Raw genomic sequence first — 24,494 nt, forward strand, 5'->3', positions numbered from 1 at the left:
AAATTTTGGACTTTAGCTATCTCAGCCATCCCAAGCTGAATTTCCCTCTTTTTAGTATTTTTTGGCCCATATTTTATGATTGTGATTTGGATCAGTTGGTTTTAAGACCCAAATCTTTCATAAAATTGTTGAAGGCATCTAGAAGCATTTGAAGCTCATCGCGGTTCTAGATATTACTACAGCGTCATCCGCATATAGCAAAACTGGTACCAGACAGCTCTCCAGCGGTGGCATGTTCTTGTCTGTCAAACGCAGATGACTTTACAAACCATTAATGTAAATTAAGAAAAGCTGAGGGGCTATCACACATCCCTAGCACATCTCGGAGTAGATCTAATTTTGGGGGAGAGTTCACCATTTTGAACATAGAAAATTCTAGCTGTGGTATTCTAGTGCATTCAGGGTAATACATCTATCAGGGCTTTATCAAAGCCTGTCCTCTACAAAATGTCCCAAAGTTTAGATCAATGTACTGTGCCAAAAACACAGAAGAGGTCCATAAATACCAAATGAATGGCCACCCTTATTATGAGCTGGAGGTTGAAACACAGATTAACCGTGCCCAGCCCAAGGAGGAAACCATTCTGCACCCTAGACAGAACTCGATTCCCCTCTGCCCAGGCCCCTAATTTTGAGACTATTAGTTTGCTAAAAATCTTAAATAAACTGTTTATTAAGGAGGTTGGGCGATAACGACTTAGGAGATTCCTATCCCTTTTTTTAAAATGGGTACCACAACTGCCTCTTTCCAGGAAGGTACTAAAGGACCTATTAATTAACCCTTTTATTACATTTGTTTTTAGTGGTGACCATAATAAAACATTGTGTTTGAAAAAGTCCATGGGGACACCGTCCAGTTCCGGTGCTTTCCCCGAAGGGCTCAAATTAATCGCAAGCGTAACTTCCTTGACTTTAAATGACTGACTAACAAGGAAGCATACCAGTCTTAAGATACTTTGTTCATTATGAATAAGGTTTGATTCAGAACTACAGCTATTGGAGTATCAGAGTCTCCTCTCATTTGGCTATGGTTTTAGTTATAAGGCAGTGGACATTGTCCAAAGCAGTTGCCCATCTTTTTCAACCAACCTGGTTCACACATGCTGCTTCCCACATTTAGTTCCACTTCTTTTTAACTGTACTATGGTGGACACCTTCAGCGGGCCTCTCTTTCAGTCCCATGTAAAGGTACCATCACTTAATGGATATTCAGTCTTAATAACATACATCTAACCAGACTGCCCCTCTTTCTTATATTCCTCCGTGACCATCACTGTTTGCATTTTATGCCTTTTTCCATCTGTTCTAAACTGTCCACTATCCACTCACATTAATCTACTCCAACCCCCTTTGATCCGAGTTTGCTTTGTCACATTTAATCATCCTGGGGCAGCATTACGCAGAGTGCCCGAGGGCGCAACAGGTGATTGTGCCTGTTTTTTGCCCCCCAGGGCACCTTAGTATTACAGAAAAGATGCAGACGCTTGTGCGGCCCCTTCTGTAATACTGATAGCGCTGACACACATGTAGCACCAATGCTACTATGAGAGGGCGTTCTCTTGTAGAGAATGTGTTAGCATGCAAATGAGGAAATCACCTGGCCTCAGCACCCGTACCGTATTGTGGGCACAGAGGTAAACATGCACTTGTTAATGCACCCTCAAAGGGTAACCTCTAGAGGTTCCATGGACCCCTCAGACATTCCCATGCAGGCAGGTGCAGTCACTCACTATTCCCGCCTGCAGGGGGTTGTCTGTGCCCTCTTTAAAGTGGAGGCAGTTGTCGCCAGCACAGAGAAACACAGGGCGGCTTGGAAGCATCTGCTCCTTTTTTTGCCAATGTACTGCATCCAGGGCAGCGCAACTTTGTGCATGGTCTGTGGAAAGCACACACATCATATTAGGATGCACCACCCCAGTCTCTGCCAGGCGCACCTTTTGAAAGGCTCGCCATTAAACTAACAGAGGTAGTATGCTCTATGTGTAATAAGAGCCCAAGTTGTCTTCTTCGGACAATTTAAACAGCGGTAATTGAAAAAAGTCACTCTTTATGACTTGTGTGTCTCGAATTCAGGAATAAATTGGCGTTAGTGTATTTTTATGCAATGGATTCTGGAGGCACGTACTCTTGTAACGCTGATCTTAGGATAATGTGTGATTTTTATTTTCCACGAATTATATATAATCTGAAGGTCATGAGAGAATACAAACAGCAGTGTTACATTATAAGAAAGCGTATATTTGTTTCCTAAGCTATAGCAAGGTATTTTAACCTGAGAGTGTTCACACCCGTACTAGAGATTCCTGCACGGTCCTTTCTGACTATAGATTGGTTCATGAAAAGTGCCAAAGACTCCCAGAAGTAGTAAAGTAAAATATTCTTAATCGATATTAAGTGGTTTTACTCCCAGGGCACTTATCGCCTTGTCGATTACTGCTCCCATGTCATGTGGAGTGCCCTGGTGAAGTTGTCCTTAGACAGTGGTGGCTTCTGCATCAAGGCTGGTGACTGAGTTTGATAATGACTGACAGTCACCTCCATCCATGCAGTACTTTTGCTCTAGTATTTTGGTGGTTCTTGATGCGCTCATTAAATTGAATGAGTGATCATGGAGAGCCAGGTGTCCTACTTCAGTACCATAGTGATGGCTTTTCCAGCCAATCTGTTGCATACACAAGATGGAGGCAGTGTGGGCTGGAATATAAACTCGTGTACTTTGTGATGGAGAATTAAATTCTGGTTTTAATTTCCTCATTTTAGCGAGCTGCTTGTTTGGGATGGTGGTGCCATGCATTTGTTGTAATTGCTTATATCTCTCATTGCATGGCAAGCATAAAGAACAGGGTTTTATTTTGCTTCACCACCGCCCTGTATATGGTTTCTCACGAGGCCTGTTTTTTTCCCTCACAATGACTTTATTGTTTTTACGTTGGTTTGTATTTTCACATTAAAGTCATGTGTAAGGTTGTATAGCTAGGTTCTCTTGCATGTCTGTATCTATCAGTGGGTGGAGGCCCACAGGTGTTTTGTCAGATTCATTTGACACAACAGTACCTCAGAGTGGACAACCCAGTGGTAACTAGTAACCAGGTAAATGGAATATAGTTATGGGGAATAGATAGAGACTGCAGAGCTTCTCACGGCTGCCAGCTCATCGAAGACCATGCACTGCGCCTCTCCTACAACTCTGTGTCATTAAGTAGTACATGAAAACACTTCTCACAGAGAATCAAACCCAAAACACAGACAACACAATCGCAACCACATACCCTAAACGGTGTAGAATGCTACTCACCTAAGCAAGCACTTCAGTGCCCCACATGGGAGTGTAAGCGCTATATAGGTGATACAGTACGACAGAACACAGCACTACTCGTTCATATCTCTTTAGCTGTCACAGGTCATGCATGACTCCCTCCGCCAGTCCTGGCTTTCACTCAGCACAGCACAACATAGTGGGAAGACTCGGGAGTACACACTTATAGTAGGAAAAATAAACTGGAAGTCCCATAATGCAAAGGGCTACAATGGCAGGAGTGGGTGAAGGTTTCATACAAACAATATTACACCGTTATAAACCATTCGTAAAACTTCCACTAGGTGAACAAAAACTGAAACTGTGCCCAGTCATTGTACAGAGCTAGGACACAAAGAACCCAAACCGAGCTTTAAATGTGTCAACAGATGCTGATAACAAGAGCATGTCTCTGAAATAAGGTCGCTGCTGTACCGGGAGGGATATTGGTGCAAAGCGGCAGCCTACAGTATGAAAATATGTTTAAACATCAGTCTATTCCGCTTCCACCACCACCCCCGCGGTGCCCGTCCTCTGCCAAACATCGGCAACATCGGTGGACAAGCTCGGGGCAAACGTCTGAAGAGCAACGTGAAAGGAGGCAAAACAGGGCAAAAGTAGTGTTAGACAGCTTTTACTCCTGATGACGGAAAGCATCACGTGTTTTTCTAACATTGACTACGATTGCAAAAAATATTGTTTTCAAGACTAACAGCATCTTTCAAGTAACCGTAAACATTCCCTTGAAGTAGACTTACTTTATGGAGAGGGGACTGTAAATCGAATATGCTTTTAATGCCGGAAAATCTCAGCGGTGCCTAAATGTCATCAGTCAGCATTTCTGCTCCCGTGAGCCCCAGCGTCCGAGTGCTCGCCAGATTTGTTGACGGTTGCCATTGGCGATCAGTTTGAATGATGGGCAGGGAAGGGAATGCTTCTCCCTCTCTCATAGGGCGGCCAGTTTGTACCGAAGTTTGTCGCTAGACACCTCGAGCACAGCAGGGCTGCAGTCTAGGAAGCAAACTAGTGACAACACACAGAGCCCGTGTCCAGGGAGACTGTCTCACGGAACACGCGCCCGCGAGCTGTCTCTGCCTTTCCAACAAGTTGTAAAATGAACGCGAGTCAGAGTCGAGCGACCCTCACACATGGAAATCAGCTGTCAAGAGTTGTGAAAAAATAGACCACTATTAAAGGAAATGCGTCCACAACACTATAAAGTACTTATGACTAGAGTGGACGCATGGGTCCATCACTGCGAGTCACAAGTTTCAAGGACTTTTCATTAATCAGCTAAAACAGGCAGTGAAAGTTAGCATTGTTGCAAAGTTAAGCCGCTTAGACTAAAAGTACCAACATGCACCGGTGTATGAAAGAACATATTAGGGCACAATAGACTGTCTTGTTTGGATGAGGCAATTGGCCCATCTGCACGTTATTTTTAGGGCTACTTTGATTACTTCAAGGGGTGCTGGAGAACCCCTCTTTTAGGAAAAGGAGAGTCGACTAATGAATAAACATATCTCTTACATATGAAAGCAAGGCCATTCTCCCTGCACTGCTTCACCCATTTGCTCTCACTCGATTTTCCAATAATACAGACTTCCTGGAATCCTAGTGCAGTGAGGATCAAAGTGTAAAGATTGCCTAATACCCAATCGTTTTTTTAGGTGCGTCATTTACATATTTTTACCAGTTCTTTAAAATACACATGGCCTCTTATTACGAGAAGACTGGTTAGTTGCGATATGTGCACGAGCGTAGATTCACCAAAATGCCAAGGGTAGTGGAAGGGATTTGACATACCCTATGAGCCTGATGACATCACAGGATGTGACATCATATGATTGTGGACCCTAGTGACATCAGGGGTAGTGGTGCCGCGTGAGCTTCAGTCCCAATCGCATAAAATTAAGTGCTGTCTCAGCTAAAGTGTAAGGCTATCAATATCGGAACACATTTACTAAAGCAAGTAAAAAAAAAACAAGCATTTGTAACTGGAGGAGGGCTATGCTCTGCCAATGGAGCAACAATAAAATGCCATGGGCCCATTTCCAAATAAAACGTAACCTAACAATACCCTAATGTGCCCCTGTTTTGGAACTCCCGTGCTGGTTTGTACCAGCAGTTTTGCATATCGTATTACCCAGCGATAAGTTCATACCATTTTTACCAGTTTGATATTCTTTATTCTGTAGTGGTTATTACTCTGACAATTTACAAATGTTTCACTGCACTGCAGTCCTTTGAATTTTTACTGGTGCTCTAAGATACCATGCGATTTAATTATTTGTGTTTTTCGATTATAAAAGCGACAGGCGTAATACCTCCAACAAGGACTAGTGCAAGCACCTCTGAGCTTGTTTAAAAAAAAAAAATGAAACCCTTTTGCTTCATACTCTTGAATGTTGTAACATAGTTTACACACATACAATGTAATAGTCGAGTGTGTTTGAGAGAATTGCACAGAGAGGCCATAGTTTTCAAAGAAATATGCCCGGCATGCTTTCTCACTTTGGCCCAGACTGGAAAGGATGGATTTTTACTGATATATTTTTAAATGACCCAGAAGACAGTGGTTGCTTCCATTGTATCTTGATTTAATATTGCTGCTGTTTGCACGATGGTCACTGCCTATGATTCATAGTACAGTTTTGCCTCCGATAGTGTTCGACATCTTCTTTATTTACTACAATTAACTCATTCCTACCTTCAGTCTATCTTTTGTTGTTTATGTCTTATGGAATGAATTTCATTCATGCTGCTCAAGCCGTCTAATGTAGAACCACAGAAGCCTGCAGAGTAAAGAACTGATATATTTTCTTCTCATTCTAGAGTGGATTGAATGAAAGTTGTAAGGTCTGGAAATGTACACATGAATATTACATGTTGTGAATCATATTTTTCATCACTGGCTTCATCATCCCTGGTAATCATGTCTCTATCACTCAGCTTGGCAACTAGTCCTTCGTCTTGCAGATTTACCACACGCTGCCATACACTTGTATCGAGTTTAAATTTGATGCAGCGGATATGGATTTTTCTGCATCCCAGGATCTTTATTATCACAGAAGAAACATTAATGTTCTGACTTCTCATGACTGGAAGCAACTTTCCCACTTATAGATCAACTTGTATAAGAGGCATCATCTTCACTTTCTGATTCTTGCACATCATAAGAGTAAGAAGGAGACTCTTGCTTGCGTCTCCTCCTCCAAAGCCCAGAAGGAGCGTCCACTTCCTTCTGATTGTAGCGAAACAAGCTTTAAGATGGAGGAAAGTACCTTTAATTCAAATGCATTAATTCGATATAAAGTACCAATGCCTTCAAATAAGCTACTCACAGATTCAAGAGAGACTTCGGGCCTGATTACGAGTTTGGAGGTCCCACAGCCATCTGCTGTGGGACCGCCATAACCGTTTTAAGACAGACCGCCTGCCAGATCAGGAGTTTTCCTGGTCTATCGGGCGGTCCTATGGCGGTCTGAGAGCAGCAGTCTGTAGGCTTATAAAAGAGCCTAACAGGCAGACCGCTGCTCTCAGAGAGCTAACTGCACTTTCCTGAACGGTGTGGGGTACATGCCACACTGTGCAGGAACAGGGGGTGCATATTTACGGGGGAACAGCACTTGCCCCCCCTGCATGCACCACCAGAGGCAGAAGGGGGCCCTGTTGGTCCACCTTTGTTGCTTCACCGCCACCCTTTCATGACGGTCGCACTGCCATGAAAAGGGTGGCAGTGAGGCAACACAAAATATGCTCGCCGGTGCCGGCCGTGGCTCCACCAGCATTTTCTTCGCTGGGAAAGACTGTGGGCCCAATGGGATCCTTGATCCCAGCAGTGCCGGCTGTCTTATGGCGGTCCGCCGCTTCAGTTGTAATACTGCAGGCGGTCTCGCTGTGCAGCGGTCGTTGGACCGCCTCCGCAACCGTAGTCATAATCAGGCCCTTAGTATTTTTCTCTCTGTATAGTTTTAGGTCTTGCAGCTGCATTCTTACTACCATAATCAGTAGGGCATGAACGCTCCTCAGTTTTTGCTTTTGACATACCCCTAGGTACTGATATGTGGCTATTTGTTCTACTTTATGCCCCCTATCTTCCGATGTTTCTACTGATTGCCTCCCAAATATAAGTTTTTTTCTTTGTCAATATTCAATTTGATATAATTGTTTTTGTTTTACTTGTTAAGAGCCTCAAGGGCTAATTGAAGGCCAATTGTGGTAGTATCCAATAAAACAGTATGATCAGCATATTGAAGCAAAGGGATGTCTAGATGCCTCACTTTTGGTGATAAATATCATGCTGTACGTATGCTCAATAACATATCCGCTGTGTATAGATTAAAGAGTAAAAGGTCCAAAACGTTCCTACTTGAGGTCACAGTAAGTTTGGATTTTTTTGCTAACCCTTGAGCCATCACCTATTATCCATGATCTTGGAGTCTTAAAACCTGTATGAGTAATTCGCAGCAGGTTTGCATAATGCACACATTCTTTCAGTTCTGATAAGAGGATTTTAGAAGAAATTTACGTTTAGAGTCCAATAAGGCTATTTTTTTCAAACTTTTCTGTATTTCCCTTTTTATCTGCTAGTTGGAGAACTGCTAGTTTGGACTTTAGAACTTTAATAGTGATCCCATTCAGGCCAGTGGCTCTGGCAAATAGTGTCAGTTTTAGATTAGCAGACACCATCTTTTCTGAAGCCCTGATAGCTGTGATCAACACTGATTTTCCAATTTCATGCTGAGGTGTCACAGTACAGCTTTGAAGTATACAGTAATCATTTGTCCACTTATATTTCATTTGAATTGTATTTGCCTTTATTGTATTACAAGCTGGATATTAAACTCCCAAAGCTCTTGTAATTGTGAGTTTTTAACCACCTAATGATGTAATTCTGCTGTTTTTTCTTCAAAGTTCGTATTGCCTTGCAACATTTTCTCTTACGTCCCTTTTGATTTTGCCAATATCTTTACTTGGGTCTTCATAGTTATGCTCTTTATTCTTTTGTGCCATTAGTTGATTTAGTCATCTCTTCATGAGTCCTTCATGTCTGTTCATATTCTGCTTTTATATGTTTTCCACACTGTTTTTTTCATTGGTTGTTCTATGGCCTCCTTACTTTATAGTGTTGCTGGTAAATTATCATAATTTCATATTGCCCATAGGCTAAAAATGTCCTGAAAGACTTGGTTCCATGTTCTGCCTTCCACTTCTTGTATTTTACCAGTAACTGCTGTGACAAATTTAGTCTCCTTATAGCTATTGTCTGCTATGATTTTCCTATTGTTTTATAAGGTCTCCATGGTTTTACTTCCCATGTTGTTGGAAAGTGGATTATTGGTAGGGGCAAATGTAGGTCTGTCACTGGCAATAAGGCCACTAACATATGATAGAACTCAGCATAGGTCTTACAAAATTATTCCCATGCTCAACCCTTGGTAACGTGGCTTCGAGCAGACAGGCTCAACTTCAAAGACAGGTATGTATAGCATTTAAAAACACCAATTCAGTCAATAATTATGACACAACACATAATAAAAATCCAACATATTTTTATCTTTAAATTGACACCAAAACAACAAAAATCGAATGTAAGGAACCAGAGATATGAATTTTCAAAGATTTTGCATTCTGTAGCACTTAGAAACATATAGCGCCTTATTGGAAAATCTGGTCGCGATAGACCGGCTCAAAATCAAAGTTTAAGGCCGACCGCAATGGAGCCCTGAGCAGCTACAAATCGCAGTAGGTCCCGGTCACTGTTTTTACCTTCGGACTTAGAAACTTTTCTGGAGCTTTTTCTCGCGGGGGCCCTCAATGCTCTTCACCAGGCCGGATTCGGTGAGGGTTCGCCGGCCTTGGATTTCTTCTAATCCCGGTCAAACTCTGGCAGATTGGATTTACGGAGCTTTTAGCGGGACAAACCTGGGAGGCTTGGCCGGCTCGCGGTTGAAGGCAGGTGGCTTGGCTGGCCAGGTTGAGTCGGTCCCCCTGAGACCCTGTTCACCAACCTTTGGAAGGTGCCAGGTGCATTCTTTAAGCCAAAGGGCATTACTTTGAACTGATAATGTCCCTCTGGTGTGGAAAATGCTGACCTCTCCTTTGCTCCATCAGTGAGGGCAATCTTCCAGTAACCTGAGGTCAAATCAAAAGCAGCCCCTAACCTATTAATGAGCTTATCAGCTCTAAGTTTAGGGTGAGCGTCAGTCTTTGTGACTGCATTCTATCCTCTGTAGTCCACACAGAACCTTAACTCCATGGGTCCCCCCTGAAATGGACTGGCCCACGGACTCTCAGACGGTTCAATTACCCCCAATTCCAGGATCTTAGCAACCTCAGCTTTAATGCTGGCTCTGACATGGTCAGATAACCTATACAGTTTATTTTTGAGAGGTAGGCTGTCACCAGTGTCAATGTGGTGCACACACGACTCAGTGAAGCATGGGGTCAAAGAGAACAGGTCAGCAAACTGCTCCTGCACTTGCTTACAGTCTTTCTGCCGCTGGTCTGTCAACTTGGGAGAGAACACAACTCCCTCCACGGACCCATCTTGCACATTGGTGGAAAGGAGGTCGGCACAGGCTCAGTTTCCTCCTCGACACCCTCATCAGTGACCAGTAACATTGTCATGTCTGCCCTGTCATGGTGGGGTTTCAATCTATTCACATGCAGGACCCTATGAGTGTTCCTGAGGGTGCCAAGGTCAATCAAATAGTGAGGAACTTCGATTTTCGATCATGATCGTATCGACCCGCCATTTTGTGCTCCGCCGCCATTTTGTGTTGCCCTCACTCAGGCAGCACGACGATCGAAGTCTTTTTCTGCTTTTCCTCCAATAGTGTGTTGAAATAATCTTGTGCCTCTGTTTACAAAAGCTGGTGTTTGAGACTGACCGAGTACACTAATCCCTGTCTGGTTTTTCTAATCCCTGTCTCAACTATCTGTTGGTTCACACTATTCTCTTCTGATTTTATCTTATCGTCTGGCCTACGCTGTCCTCTGCTCGTATTCTCTTGCTTCACAACTATCTTCCAAAACACACAAACGTATCTCGTCACCTGCAAGACAGCTACAAGTCAGTTAATGAATTAGTTTGTGGGGAGGGGTGACAAACACAGTTAGAGGAGAGGCTTCTTCGAGTTACTCGATACTCTATTTTCAAACCTTTCCTATTGGTTCTGTTCTGTTTTCCAACTTTCCTTATTGGCTCCTTTTATATGCTTTAGGTGTGTTCTTAGTTAATGTATATGTCACATATATACTATATAAGATTGTGCGCCACGGAGTGAAGTGGCAGTCTCCTGAGAACATACCGTGTGTACTTCTAGGACAACTGTACTAGCTGCAGCTAATAAATCTAATCTTTTACGCCGACAGAGTGTCCCTGTGTCTCTGTGTAGCTAAGCAGGAGAACCCAGGAGATTAAGGCGTACCCTGCGCCGCCAGGTCCAAAAGGTTCTGGTTCTTCAACTGGCGCCCAACATCGGGCGGCTTCAGTGGTACCGGTTCTGCCCGAAGGTCGTGAGGAATCGTGAGCCACGTCAAGCGACCCCTGTATGTCGAAAGTGGTCCGAAGGTCTTTTTCAGCGCGGTTACTCCTTCCTGACGGATACTAATGACTGCTGCCCTGACTGCCGCCCTGCCTTGGCCCTTCCTTTTGTGATGTATGGTAAGGCGAGACGATAGACGGGCCTCTGTTGGCGTAAGAAGACGTCCTTAGTTAAGTATTTCGTGGGTCGCGCCCACAATTTTGGTTCTTTGTTCCTTAGTTCCTTTGGTTCTTAGATTCGACTATTGCAATAGCCGAAGCCGAGGGTAAGTGCATTTGTGCTGCGTAAACTGAGTTTTACCCCCTTGAAGTTTGTGAACAGTCAGGTGAAATCATGAGATGCCTGGTCTGACTAAGTTTGGAAAACTTTGTTGCTTTGGTTGTAATAGGGATTCCCGGCTTGAGGACTCTTGTCCGATTCCTTCTGTTGGAACTCCCACATATGAGCTCTATTCTAAACATGGTGTTGGCCCCATTGCCTTTAACGAGGCATGGACCCGATACACGAAGAAAGATGGTGTTTTAAAATGGCCAGAAAATGGTAGTTTCGATTCTGATGTGCTAGATAATTTGGAAGCAGTTCTATTCAAAAGAAAAGCCCGGCCGGCAATGTTTGACTCTTTCCGCCTTTGGCGTAAGGAAGCCAGAGAGAAATTAAACAAGCAAAACGAGATAAGAAAGCACAGGATATGACAATTATACAGGCTGCCCAACAATTCAAAGATGATGAAACTAATAATGCAATGGAAATTTCAGAAAGACAGCATCGTATGGCTATAGATAAATGCTATCCGGTGTTGCCTGTTTCCCCTTCCGATAGCAAGAAAGACTTAGAAGAAGATCCCCTAATGTCCCATTTATTGAGGTTGCCTCCGCCGTATGCACAAGGTACTAATGCACCCCAGTTGTTACAGCCTGTTCAGCCCCAAGCAGTACCTCCGCCTGTTCCGGCTCTTCCGCCTTTGCCCCTTTTAGTATCTCCGCCTCTACCAGTTGTGCCTTTAACTTCAACTTCTTTGCTCTCATCTCCTGATCTTCGATCTCCTTTGCCTTCTGCTCCTCCTGCAATTACCGGTTCTCCTTCCACTAGTTCGCCTAATACCTTGTCCCCTATTCTTATGTCCAATTCTCCGTCTGTGCATAAGTGTCTCACGGACACCGTCACTGGTATTCTATCTCCTTTCTTTGAAGCTTTAAATGTGTCTCCGGCTTTTGCTCGAAGACAATCTCGTAGTCAGTTCCCAGACTCTGAAGAACGAGAAAGGTTGGACTCTCTCGCACGTAAATGGATCAAGAGGGGTCCCCAGTATAGTGTGTCTGATATTATGTCTACCTTCTCACAATGGAATGCGCCTACGCAAAGATATGTTTTTAATGTAATGTGTGATACTCTCATTAAAGAATGGGAGGATGTGAATTCAAGTTCGATTCCACAGGATCTGTTAGATGTTCAGACTGATTTCGACAAAGGACTTGTTGTGGGTTCTAAGGTTGAGAAAGCTGTAAGGACACTTATTTCCTTTAGATCCTTGTTGTCCTCTCAGACTTTCTCTGATTTCGATCCGTCGGTTAGACTGACACTGAAAAATTATCCTATGAGAGAGGTTCCTCCAGTTTGGAAGGAAGAAGTTGCAGCTCAAGGTAATAATCCAGCTATTCCTGCTCATTTCCAACGTATATGGGTACATGTCCCTTGGAAACGATCTGAAGTTTTAGCTCTTAAACAGACTCTACCGGATCCTCGTAAGAACCCTGCAGGTTATTATAAAGAATTATCACAGACGGTTGATGCTTGCTGATATCGATATGTTGATGGGGAATGTCGTTCCGCAAGCTTTATGGGCTAAGATTCGTAGAGAAGATCATGCTCGAGCATTAGGTGGTAATTGGGCTGCTATAATTGCCGCGGATGCAGCTCAAGTGGGTGGTGCTAAGCCTGATGCTTTAATTTCAGAACTCCCTGGTAGGATTATTACATTAATGAAAACGATGATGCCTGCCTTGAGAGTTAACTGGGATAAATTAGCAGCATGCAAACAAAAGAAAGATGAGAGTGTCTCTGATTTCTTTACCCGTTTTGAGGAGACATTTATTGATCACAGTGGTCAAGATATGGCTACAGAGGGTGGTCAGCGATTATTTGTGGACAAATTTGTATTTAATTTGCTTCCCGAGTTGTCACACAAATTGAAAGATTCCGAAAGTTCATGGGCTGTTTCTTCTTCTGCCCAGATATTGGCTACTGCACAGTATTATGAAAATAGAGATAAAGAAGAAAGAGAAAAGCAAGAGAAAAAGACGAAAGAATTGAATACAAAGGTTCTCTTGCAACAAGCTTATTCTCCTCGCTATGTTCAGTCTCAGTTTCAACAGCCTCCGCAGTTTCAGAGGTTGTATCAAAAACCTGAGCCATATATTCCTCGACCTTTGTTAGGACCTAATCAATGTGCCTATTGTAGAGAAGAAGGTCATTTTAAGAGTAGTTGTCCGGTTTTATTACAGCGCAATGGAGCATTAGCTGCTCCACGAGGTCGTGGTGGCCTCCAGTCAGCAAACAGAGGTAGAGGTCGAGGTATGTCGACTCAAGAACAGCGTTCCCTTCCTCTTCCTAATTCCGTGAATTATTTTGATCAGCAAAATGTTAGGTCTACACAGTATTACAATGAGGATTGTTATGTTGAAGGCGAGAATGAAAGTCTTCACACTAACTAGGACAGCCATGGACAAAGTAAGGGAGTTGTGTCGATTCCAGTAGATCAGAATGGACCCTATGTTAATGTCACTACAATGGGTGTTTCAGAGCCATTTCTCCTAGATACTGGTGCGATGAGAAGTTCTATCATTCATTCTAAACTCCCTGGGGCACCTTTGTCTGGCTTAACGAATGTTACTGTAGGATTTTCTGGCGCCCCTGTTCGTAATCCGGTTTCTTGCCCTTTGCCTATTTCAGTTGGCCCTTAAGATTTGGAAGCTCCGCTTCTTTTGACGAATGGTTGCGGTGAAAATCTGTTGGGTTTAGACTTATTGAAAAGAATGCATGCTATGATATATTGTTCTCCTTCTGGTGTACATCTTACTTTAGGACAGAGACTGACTTCTCCAATGTATTTGTCCAAAGATCAGTTTCCACCTGAATTGCTTTCTCTTCCGGCAATGCTTTGGGCCACGGGTCCGAATGATGTGGGTTGTCTGGAGATTCCACCTTATGTTGTCACTCTTAAGCCTAATGTTGAATTGCCACGTATTCCGCAGTATAGAATTTCTACTGAAGGTGAAAAAGCGCTTTTGGAAATCATTCATGATTTGATTCAGAAGGGTGTGGTTGAGGAAACGAGAGGTAACATATGCAATAGTCCTATTCTTCCTGTTCTTAAACGCACTGATCCTTCTCAGCCTCTTGTATATCGTTTCGTAATTGATCTTCAGGAGGTAAACATAATTGTTGTACCACAATTTCCTGTAGTCCCAGATATCACTGCTCTGTTGACGATGATACCTTCCACAGCAACTTGGTTTTCTGTTATCGATCTAAAGAATGCCTTCTTTAGTATTCCCATTGCTGAAGAGAGTAGGGATATTTTTGGCTTCTCTCTTGGAGGCCGAAGCTTCCGGTTTAAGCGTGCACCTCAGGGCTATTGTGAAAGTCCCTCTATTTACAGTCAAGCTTTAAAATGTCATCTTGATGCTTTTCATTTGCCGTCTGGTGCTGCTCTTATTCAATACATGGACGACTTGTTGATTGCTGCTGATTCAGAAGATATTTGCAAAGATGTGACTGTTGCATTGTTACATCATCTGTTTAATCTGAATCATAAGGTTTCACCTTCAAAACTACAATATGTTAGTCGAGAGGTTACCTACTTGGGTCATCTCCTATCAAAGGAGGGACGACGATTAACCCCAGAACGAATTCAGGCGATTGCGCAAATGTCTGTGCCATCCACACAAAGGGAGGTACGTGCCTTTCTGGGTATTACTTCTTATTGTAGGCAGTGGATTCCGAGCTTTTCTCTATTGGCTAAACCTCTGTTGGCACTCACTTTAAAAGATACGCCTCAGCCCCTTCCATGGACTGACGAATGTCAGAAGAGTTTCACTGATTTGCGTACTGCGCTATGTTCTGCTCCTGTATTGGGTACTCCCGATTACAGTAAGCCTTTCACGCTCTACGTTCATGAAAAAGAAGGTTGTGCATTGTCAGTTTTAACGCAACGATTTGGAGATAAACAGCGGCCATGTGCATATTTTTCGGCTACGTTAGATCCAGTAGCTAAAGCATTACCTAGTTGTGTTAAAGCAACAGCAGCAGCAGCAATTTCTATTCGACAGTCTGCTGGAGTAGTGCTAGATAACTCACCTATTGTTATGGTGCCGCATGCAGTGGATACCTTATTAAACCGAACGAAAACACAACATCTTACGAGTGCTCGTTTGTCTGGATATGAGTTGACGTTTTTGGCTAGTCACGTGCACATCAAACGATGTAACACTTTAAATCCAGCTACTTTGTTGCCTCTTCCAGTAGACAAAGATGACCAAAAACAACATGATTGTTTCTTCCGTACTGAGGAAGAGACAAAAGGAAGAATTGATTTGAAAGATACACCGCTAGAAAATCCGGATGGAATTCTATGGGTGGATGGTTCTTGTTTCAAGCTTCCTAATGGAGATACAGTTTCAGCCTATGCTGTTACTACTTTACATACAGTTGTGGAAACAGCACGTATCAGACACAATTCAGCTCAAGCAGCAGAACTGATAGCTTTGACGAGAGCATGTGTGTTGTCAAAAGGAAAAAGAGTGAATGTGTACACTGACAGTCAATACACCTTTGGTGTGGCGTTCAATTTTGGGCGTCTTTGGAAAGAGAGGGGATTCCTTACTTCACATGGCACTAAAATACAACATGGTCAATTAGTGACTGATCTTCTTGAGTCACTTTCTTTACCTACCCAAATAGCAATTGTGAAGTGTAGTGCACACAAAAAGAGTACAGATGATGTTGGTCGAGGAAATGCATTTGCGGATGAAGTAGCGAAAAAGACAGCGAGAGATGCTACAAGTCGAATGTATGTTGCGTGTCCGGCGAATTGGGTTAGAGAGAGAAGAATGTATGAGGATACAGTAGAAAGTGTAAAATCGATTCAGAAAGAGGCTACAGAGAAAGAATTGAGCAAGTGGAAAGAAAGTACACGAATGTTGGATGAGATGGGATGTTGGGTGGAATTGTCTGAGCACCAACGTTGGCTGTTACCGGACGCTTATGTGCTGCCAGTAGTCACTATGGCGCATGGTCCAGCCCACTTAAGTGCGAAAGGTATATGCAAACTTCTGGCTCCAGTGTGGCAGAATGAAGGAATCCCAAAGTGTGCAGACAATGTAGTGAAACATTGTATTGTTTGTTTGATGTACAATCCGGGAAAGGGAACCCCAACTCCGGCAGGTCACTTTGCTCCTCCGACATATCCTTTTGAGGTGTTGCAGATCGATTACATTCATATGGAGCGATGCAACAACCTCAAATATGTTCTGGTGGTAGTATGCGCCTTTTCTAGATGGATAGAAGCATACCCTCTAAAAGACAATACAGCCTTATCCCCAGCTAAAGTTCTACTAAAATAATTTTTCCCCAGGTTTGGTTTGCCGCGCATTGTCTGGAGTGACAATGGGAGCAAATTTGTGGGCCAAGTCATGCAAAAAGTTTGTGCGGGTCTTGGTATCAAGCAAAAGTTCCATGCGGCAAATCATCCGTAGTCAGTGGGTTTAGTAGAATGTTACAATGGGACTTTAAGACTAAAACTAGCGAAAGTTCGGGCTAATACAGGACTTAATTGGCCCGATGCTTTACCATTGGCTCTTTTGTCCACCAGAACTGCAGTACACTCTCGTTTGGGACTTAGCCTTTACGAAGTGGTTTTTGGACGCCCAGCTAATGTATGGGGAGTCCCTCGCCCTAAGAAATACTCAGACTTACCATATCCAATGCTAATTGACTACTTGCATGACCTTACGACTAAATTGCGTGTTCTCCATCAACAGGTTCAGAGTGCTTTGCCGGAGGTTGCCACAGACCCAGGTCATTCCATTCGGCCAGGTGACTGGGTCTGCACAAAGAACTTCCAAAGGACGAAAAATTTGGAACCCAGGTGGAGAGAGCCCCGAATGGTTTTGCCCACCACGAGAACAGCAGTAAAAGTCGAAGGAAAGAAAAATTGGATTCACAGTGTGCATTGCAAGAAAGTGCCTTTGCCTCTTCCGTTCGATCAGTGGGTACGTAAAGGCATTAGACACTCTGAGAGTGAAAAAGTTCCACGATTTGTACCTTTCAGTGATGCACGCTTGAATGGAACATTGTCTGAGAAAGAGGACGACGACATTCTTCAGGAAGCAATACCACCACATCGTCGCTTGAATACGACCAATTCGCGAACATTGTTCTGAGACCAAACTGTACCTGATAAAGAACACTATAACCTAAGGCCTAGACTAAAGAACACTTAAGATTTCTCTCTCCTATGTAGTATTCTGTCCCGGTTGCAGGGTCATGGTAGGAGTCTTGGTGGCGACCTGAGTAGTGGCAATAGGCCTGCAGGACTTGCAGTGTCATAGGACGGCAGACAATCGTGATTAAGTGATTGAGGAAGATTGCCGTGAGCATCCACTTAGAAAGAAGGAGACTACATTAGGCAAAAGAGAAAGTAAAGATAAAATGAATCATTGTAAAGAAATGTATAGTCGTTGTGGTATTGCTTTATGTATTATTATATTACTGTGTATTCTTTTGGCATGTATAAATTGGATTGTTATTGCTCTGCAGCGAAAAGTTGTCTCTCCTTCTACCTCTCCGTCTTCTTCTACTGTCTCTCCACATCTATTTCATACACTTCCTCAACATGAACTCACTAGAAGAACTGAATATTACAATAACTCATTTGTCCAGTTGTTACATCAACACCAATTAGTGATCAATACAACTGACTGTTGGGTGTGTGGACTTATGCCACATACCGTAGAAAAAGGAATGCCATATTTAGTTCTTCCGTTCTCCTATGAAGGTTCTGCTTGGGCTTATTTTGTTATCTTCTCCAATGCCTATCGAAGCAAATTCAGACGATCCGTTAGTTCACATATTGGTGATCCAGATTTTAGTCATAGTTCATTGATAAAAGGAATGATAGCTATGGCTGAAATCATGGAAAATAGTAAGATCTCCGTTGACGAAAGAAAAGCGTACACTAACTGGAACGTCACCCATTATATCACTAGCCTTAGTGATAAAGTTAAAAAAGGAAAATCTTCACCGATTTGGACTATACCACATCAGGGCAATTTCTGTCTACAGATAAATGGTCAGTCTGCTGACACCGTACAAAGAAATAGCTGTTCCCACACATACGTCTACTCCTCTCAAAATTCGCCGCCTCTAGTACCATCTCAGGGTACATATTTCATCTGTTATAATAGGGCTTACACGTGGTTGCCAACTGTTTTTTCTGGTACTTGCTATATAGCTTTCCTTCTTCCCCCTACATACACCGCTTCTGCAAATCATCATCGAAACAGATAGGGCAGAGGGATTATTAATTCCAAGGACACAGCAGGACAAGAGGGAGGAGATTTCCTTAAAGGATTTCTTCCTTTTTGGGGTCCAATGGCCAACAGCAGAAATATAAGGCAACTGGTTTGTGTCGTAGAAACCACCATAGACATCACTGTAGGAGCCTTAAGTAATATCACGGCAGAACTACAGGCAGATCGTCTTATGACTTTACAAAACCGAGTTGCCTTAGACTTTGTTCTTGCAGACCGTGGTGGAGTGTGCAAATTGATCGGGTCAAGTTGCTGTATTTTCATACCTAATGACGTTCCGACAGTATACCAAGCTATCTCTCAATTACATATAATCTCTGAGTCGATTCATCAGGACGAAGGAGATTGGTCATTATTGGAGTGGTTTTGGGGACTACTGTCCAAATGGGGTTGGAAAATATTGACATTCCTTGGAGTAGTTTTAGCCATCGTATTCTCTTGTTGCCTTTGTATGCACTGTGGCCCCGCCATCTGCGACCTTTGTGCTACTATGTGCATCCCTAAACCCAAGTCACAAAGAGCAGAGAATATCAGAATGATGCTACAGCAACAGCTTGATGACCTCATGGCCATCGACATTGACTCAGATTAATATGAGTCTGAGTATCTTGCCTGAGTTCTGGCAAAAGGAGGGTCTGAGGAACTTCGATTTTCGATCATGATCGTATCGACCCGCCATTTTGTGCTCCGCCGCCATTTTGTGTTGCCCTCACTCAGGCAGCACGACGATCGAAATCTTTTTCTGCTTTTCCTGCAATAGTGTGTTGAAATAATCTTGTGCCTCTGTTTACAAAAGCTGGTGTTTGAGACTGACTGAGTACACTAATCCCTGTCTGGTTTTTCTAATCCCTGTCTCAACTATTTGTTGATTCACACTATTCTCTTCAGATTTTATCTTATCGTCTGGCCTTCGCTGTCCTCTGCTCGTATTCTCTTGTTTCACAACTATCTTCCAAAACACACAAACGTATCTCGTCACCTGCAAGACAGCTACAAGTCAGCTAATGAATTAGTTTGTGGGGAGGGGTGACAAACACAGTTAGAGAAGAGGCTTCTTCGAGTTACTCGATACTCTATTTTCAAACCTTTCCTATTGGTTCTGTTCTGTTTTCCAACTTTCCTTATTGGCTCCTTTTATATGTTTTAGATGTGTTCTTAGTTAATGTATATGTCACATATATACTATATAAGATTGTGCGCCACGGAGTGAAGTGGCAGTCTCCTGAGAACATACCGTGTGTACTTCTAGGACAACTGTACTAGCTGCAGCTAATAAATCTAATCTTTTACACCGACAGAGTGTCCCTGTGTCTCTGTGTAGCTAAACAGGAGAACCCAGGAGATTAAGGCGTACCCTGAGCCGCCAGGTCCAAAAGGTTCTGGTTCTTCAACAGGTAACCTCATCCTTCTTTCCTAAGATTGGATAGGGCCCACTCCACTTGTCATGGAGGACCCTGGAAGCCACAGGCTCTAACACCCACACCAATTGTCCTGGAGTATACTCAGGCATAGTAGCCTTCTGATCATACCAGTGCTTCATGAGCTCCTGGATGGCCTCCAGTTATCTGTTTGCCTTGTACAGGTACTCTGCCATTCTAGATCACAGGCCTAGCACATAGTCAAGCCCATTGTCCTTTGCTTCTTTAATAGGCTTCTCCAAAGACTCTCTCAGCAGGCTCAATGGCCCCCTCACAGGGTGTCCAAACAACAACTCAAAGGCACTGAAACCAACCCCTTTCTGTGGCACCTCCCTGTAGGCAAACAGTAAGCATCGGAGAACATCCCATCTCCTCCCGAGTTTCTCTGACAACCCATTTATCATGCCTTTCAGGGTTTTGTTGAATCTCTGAAGACCATTTGGTTGTGGGTGATAGGGGGTGGTGAACTTGTAGTTGACACCACACTCATCCCACATAGCAGTCAGACAGCTGGACAGGAAGTTCGTGCCCCTATCTGATATCACCTCTTTTAGAAAACCTACTCTGGTGAACACACCAAGCAGTGCTCTAGCCACTGCAGGAGCATCAATGGTTCTAAGAGGGATTGCTTCAGGGTACCTAGTGGCATGGTCCACTACCACTACAATATACCTATTCCCTGATGCAGTAGGTGGGTCCAGGGGACCAACAATATACATCCCCCACCCTTTCAAAATGAATCACAACCACTGACAGTGGTATTAGGGGAGCATTTGTCTTGTCCCCTGCCTTGCTACTGGCCTGACAGGTGACACAGGAGCTGCAAAACTCATTTACCTGTTCAGACACATGGGGCCAGTAAAAATGATTCACCAACCGGTTCCATGTCTTTGTCTGTCCCAAATGTCCTGCCAATGGGATATCATGACCCAAAGTCAGGATGAACACTCTGTACCTCTGGGGCACCACCAACCTCCTGGTGACTCCCTCCTTGAAGTTTCTGGCCTCAGTATGAAGCAGTCCTTCTTCCCAGTAGAGTTTGTGAAACCCACTGTCATCCACTTCCTGCTGCTTAGAAGCAATCCGCCTCAGGCTCTCAAGGGTGGGACAGTCTCGCTGTCCCTTACTGAACTCCTCTCTGGAGGGTCCACCTGCTCCTGTCAGTTCTGCCAAATCTGACAGCTCTGGCAGGGATGGAGTCCCTCCCTCAGAGGCCAGATCCTCCCCATCGGGAAGTTCCCTGGGTTAGCTCACCAGGCCCAGTGCCCTTGTCCTTGGAGGTTTGGCCCTTTGTTCCAGGGTCCAAGTGTCCAGCCCCTCCCTTCTGGCTAGTCTGTGACCTAGTCACAGCACATTCCCACTCAGTGAGCGCCAATATTTTCATATGGAGTCCTCTCTCCACTTCTGACCAAGCAGAGGCTTCAAAATCAATGCCCAGTAAGCTACCACAGTCATAGGATGGAGTTTGGTAGTGCTGTCTGCATAAGTCACCTGGTGAAACTCACCAGGTAGCAACCTTTCTGGAGGCACCAGCTCATCCAAGACCATAGTTACACTAGCCCCAGTGTCTCTGATAGCCTCAACCTCAGTCCTATTCATTTTAGGCCTCTGCCTGTACTTGTCTATGTTTGGAGGTAAGGCAGCAAGGGTTGCAATATTCACCCCATCCAAGGACACTAAGGTTGCTTCCACCAACTGACTACCCCTCTCTGGGGCACCACTCTCCACCCCTACACTTACACTGGCAATCCCTGTGGATGTCCCCTTAGGGGGGAGCTTCTTGGTGCAGACAGCATCTCCCTGTTTGTGCCCTGGCTGGTTACAGTCAAAGCACTTACCCACTTTTGAGGGATCAAAGAACCTACCATTCTTTCCCTGATACCCAATCAATCAATCAATCAGAAGTTTGTTAAGCTACGACTACACACCCGTAAGGGTCTCAAGGCGCTAGGGGAAAGGAGGGTGCAGGATCCAGTCCATCAAGGAGGGGGTCTGTCGAAGAGCCAGGTTTTGAGGTTTCTTGTGAAGATGGGGAGCGATGTTGTCTGTCTGAGGTGGAGCGGAAGGGCTTTGGCCACGAGGAAAGAGAAGGAGCGGCCTCCCGATCTGGTCTTTCTGGTGCGGGGGACAATGGTGTAGGAGAGCTGGGCTGATTGTAGGGTCCTTTGGGGTGCGTGGAATTTGAGTTGGCTGTTCAGGTATGCTGGTCTGGTGCATTGTGTGCGTGGGTGAGTATCTTGAAGGTGATTCTCACCTCGAAGGGGAGCCAGTGGAGTGTGCGCAGGTGTTGGGAGATGTGGCAGTATTTTGGCAGGTTGAGGACCAGTCTTGCGGCGGCATTCTGGATGTTCTGTAGCTTGCGGGTGAGGTTTTTGTTTATTCCGGCTTAGAGTTTGTTGCTATAGTCGAGTCTGCTGGTGACCAGGGCGTGAGTGATGGTCTTTCTATGTTCAAGGGGGATCCATTTGAAGGTCTTACGAAGGAGGCAGATGGTGTGGAAGCAGGAAGACGAGACGGAGTTGATCTGAGCTTGGAGTCCAGGATGATTCCCAGGTTGCGTGCTTGGTCCGTGGGGGTTGGCATGTTTCTGAGGGACGGGGGCCACCAGGTGTCGCTCCAGGCATCGGGGTTTGGGCCCATGATGAAAACTTCTGTTTTGTTGGTGTTTAGTTGTAGGCGGCTATTTTTCATCCATTTGGCGACTGCTTCCATGCTTTCTCGAAAATTGTGTCTGGCGGTGTTGGGTTTGTTGGATAGGGAGAGGATGAGTTTGGTGTCGTCTGCATATGACACAATGTTCAGTCCTGACGATGGGGGTGAGTGGAGCCATGTAGACGTTGAAGAGTGTTTTGCTGAGGGAGGAGCCCTGGGCGACTCCGCAGGTGGTGGGTGTAGGGTCCAAGTGGAAAGGGGGTAGTCTGACCCGCTCCGTTCTGCTGGAGAGGAAAGAGCGGATCCAGTTGAGGGCCTTGTCCTGGATTCCTTCGTCATGGAGTCTGCGTATTTGGGTGCAGTGAGAGATTGTGTCGAATGCCGCTGAGAGGTCAAGGAGGATGAGGGCTACTGTTTCACCTTTGTTCAGTAGGGTGCGGATGTCATCTGTTGTGGCGAGGAGGGTGGTTTCCGTACTGTGTTTTTTTCTGAATCTGGATTGGGAGGAGTCGAGGATGTTGTGCTCTTCGATGAATGTGGCGAGTTGGCTGTAGATGGCTTTCTCAATGACTTTCGCTGGGAAGGGGAGCAGGGAGATGGATCTGTAGTTTTTGAGGTTGATGGTGTCTGCCGAGGGTTCCTTCAGGAAGGGGTTGATCTCGGCGTGTTTCCAGTCATCGGGGAATGAGGCGGTCGCCAGGGAGCGATTGATAGTGTGACGGAGCATGGGTGCAATGATGTTGGCGGCTTTGTCGAAGATGTGGTGGAGGCCGGCGACTGTGGGGGCTCCTGAGTGGATTGACTTCATTGTCTTCAGTGTGTCTTCGGTTGTGAGTGCTGTCCAGCTGTCAATCGCTGGTTTCCGGGTGTCGGCGGTGGTTGGTGAGGGTTCAGTGTGTTGGTTGTCTTCGTCGAAGTTGTCGTAGATGCTCTTGATTTTGTGGTGGAAAAAGTGCTGAGTTTGTTGCAGAGGTCTTGTGAGGGAGGGATGACGGTAGACTCGCTGGTGGGTTGGGCGAACTCCTTGATGATGTTAAAGAGTTCCTTGCTGTTGTGCGTGTGGGTGGAGATTCTGTCTTCGATCGCTTTTTTCTGTGTTTCTCTGATGAGTTGGTGGTGAGCGTTGGTGGCGGCTCTGAAGTTGTTGTGGGCTTCTGTGGATTTAGTGTTCCTCCAGGCCTTTTCAAGGCGGCGACAAGTGCGTCTGGACTCTCGAAGTTCGGTGATAAAACATGTGGCTTTCTTGGCGCGGGTATTGTTGTTTTTCTTGAGGGGGGCTATGGTGTTGGCACTGTCCGAGATCCATTTACGCAGGGTTTGGGCTGCGGTGTTGGGGTCGTCATTTTCCACGATGGTTGGGCTGGAGATGTTGAATGAGAAGGTGAGCTGGTCATCGGTGATTCTGGTCCATTTTCTTCGTGGGAGCAGGTGCTGGTGTCTGTGGATGGTGTTCTGAAGGTGAAGTGGACGCAACGATGGTCAGTCCATGGGAGTTCGTTGGTGTGGCTGAAGGTGATGGAGTTTCCTGTAGTGAAGAGGGGTTTGAGGGTGTGTCCTGCTGAGTGCGTGGGCTCGGTCACGATCTGGCAAAGTCCAATGTCATGGAGGTTGTCCAGGAGGGATGTGGTGTTGGGGTCCAGTTGGTTGTCGAGGTGGAAGTTGAGGTCTCCCAGCAGGATGTAGTTGGTGGATGCGATGGCCTGTGGGGAGATGATATCCGTGATGGAGTTGGCGAAGGGTCCGCGGGGTCCAGGGGGTCAGTAGATGAGGGTTCCTCAGAGGGTGGGGGTGGGGCTGGCAAGTATCTTGAAGTGAAGGTGTTCCATCAGGTCTGTGTGCTCGTCGGGGGGTGTGCTCAGGTGGAGGGTGGATTTGTGGACGATGGTGATTCTTCCTCCTGGGCTGGTGGAGCGGTCCTTCTTGGTGATCTTGTTTCCTTGGACGATGGCGATGGCGATGTCTGTTCCCAAGGTGGTGTTGGTCCAGG

The 24,494-nt window shown here is 44.9% G+C and overlaps 1 protein-coding gene across 2 annotated transcripts in view; it reads right to left on the bottom strand.

Annotated features, from left to right (window-relative positions):
• Nucleotides 1–4,436, bottom strand: part of LMNTD1 (lamin tail domain containing 1) — a 1,465,565-nt gene extending 1,461,129 nt beyond the window's left edge. For both annotated transcript variants that reach the window (XM_085652774.1, XM_085652773.1), the window contains exon 1: nt 4,054–4,436. The gene's annotated coding sequence lies outside the window, so the exon portion shown is untranslated. The remainder of the gene's footprint in view (nt 1–4,053) is intronic.
• Nucleotides 4,437–24,494: the final 20,058 nt, after the last annotated feature.

This window comes from Triturus cristatus, chromosome 4_1, assembly GCF_964204655.1.
Source record: "Triturus cristatus chromosome 4_1, aTriCri1.1, whole genome shotgun sequence".
In the NCBI taxonomy this organism is placed as follows: domain Eukaryota; kingdom Metazoa; phylum Chordata; class Amphibia; order Caudata; family Salamandridae; genus Triturus; species Triturus cristatus.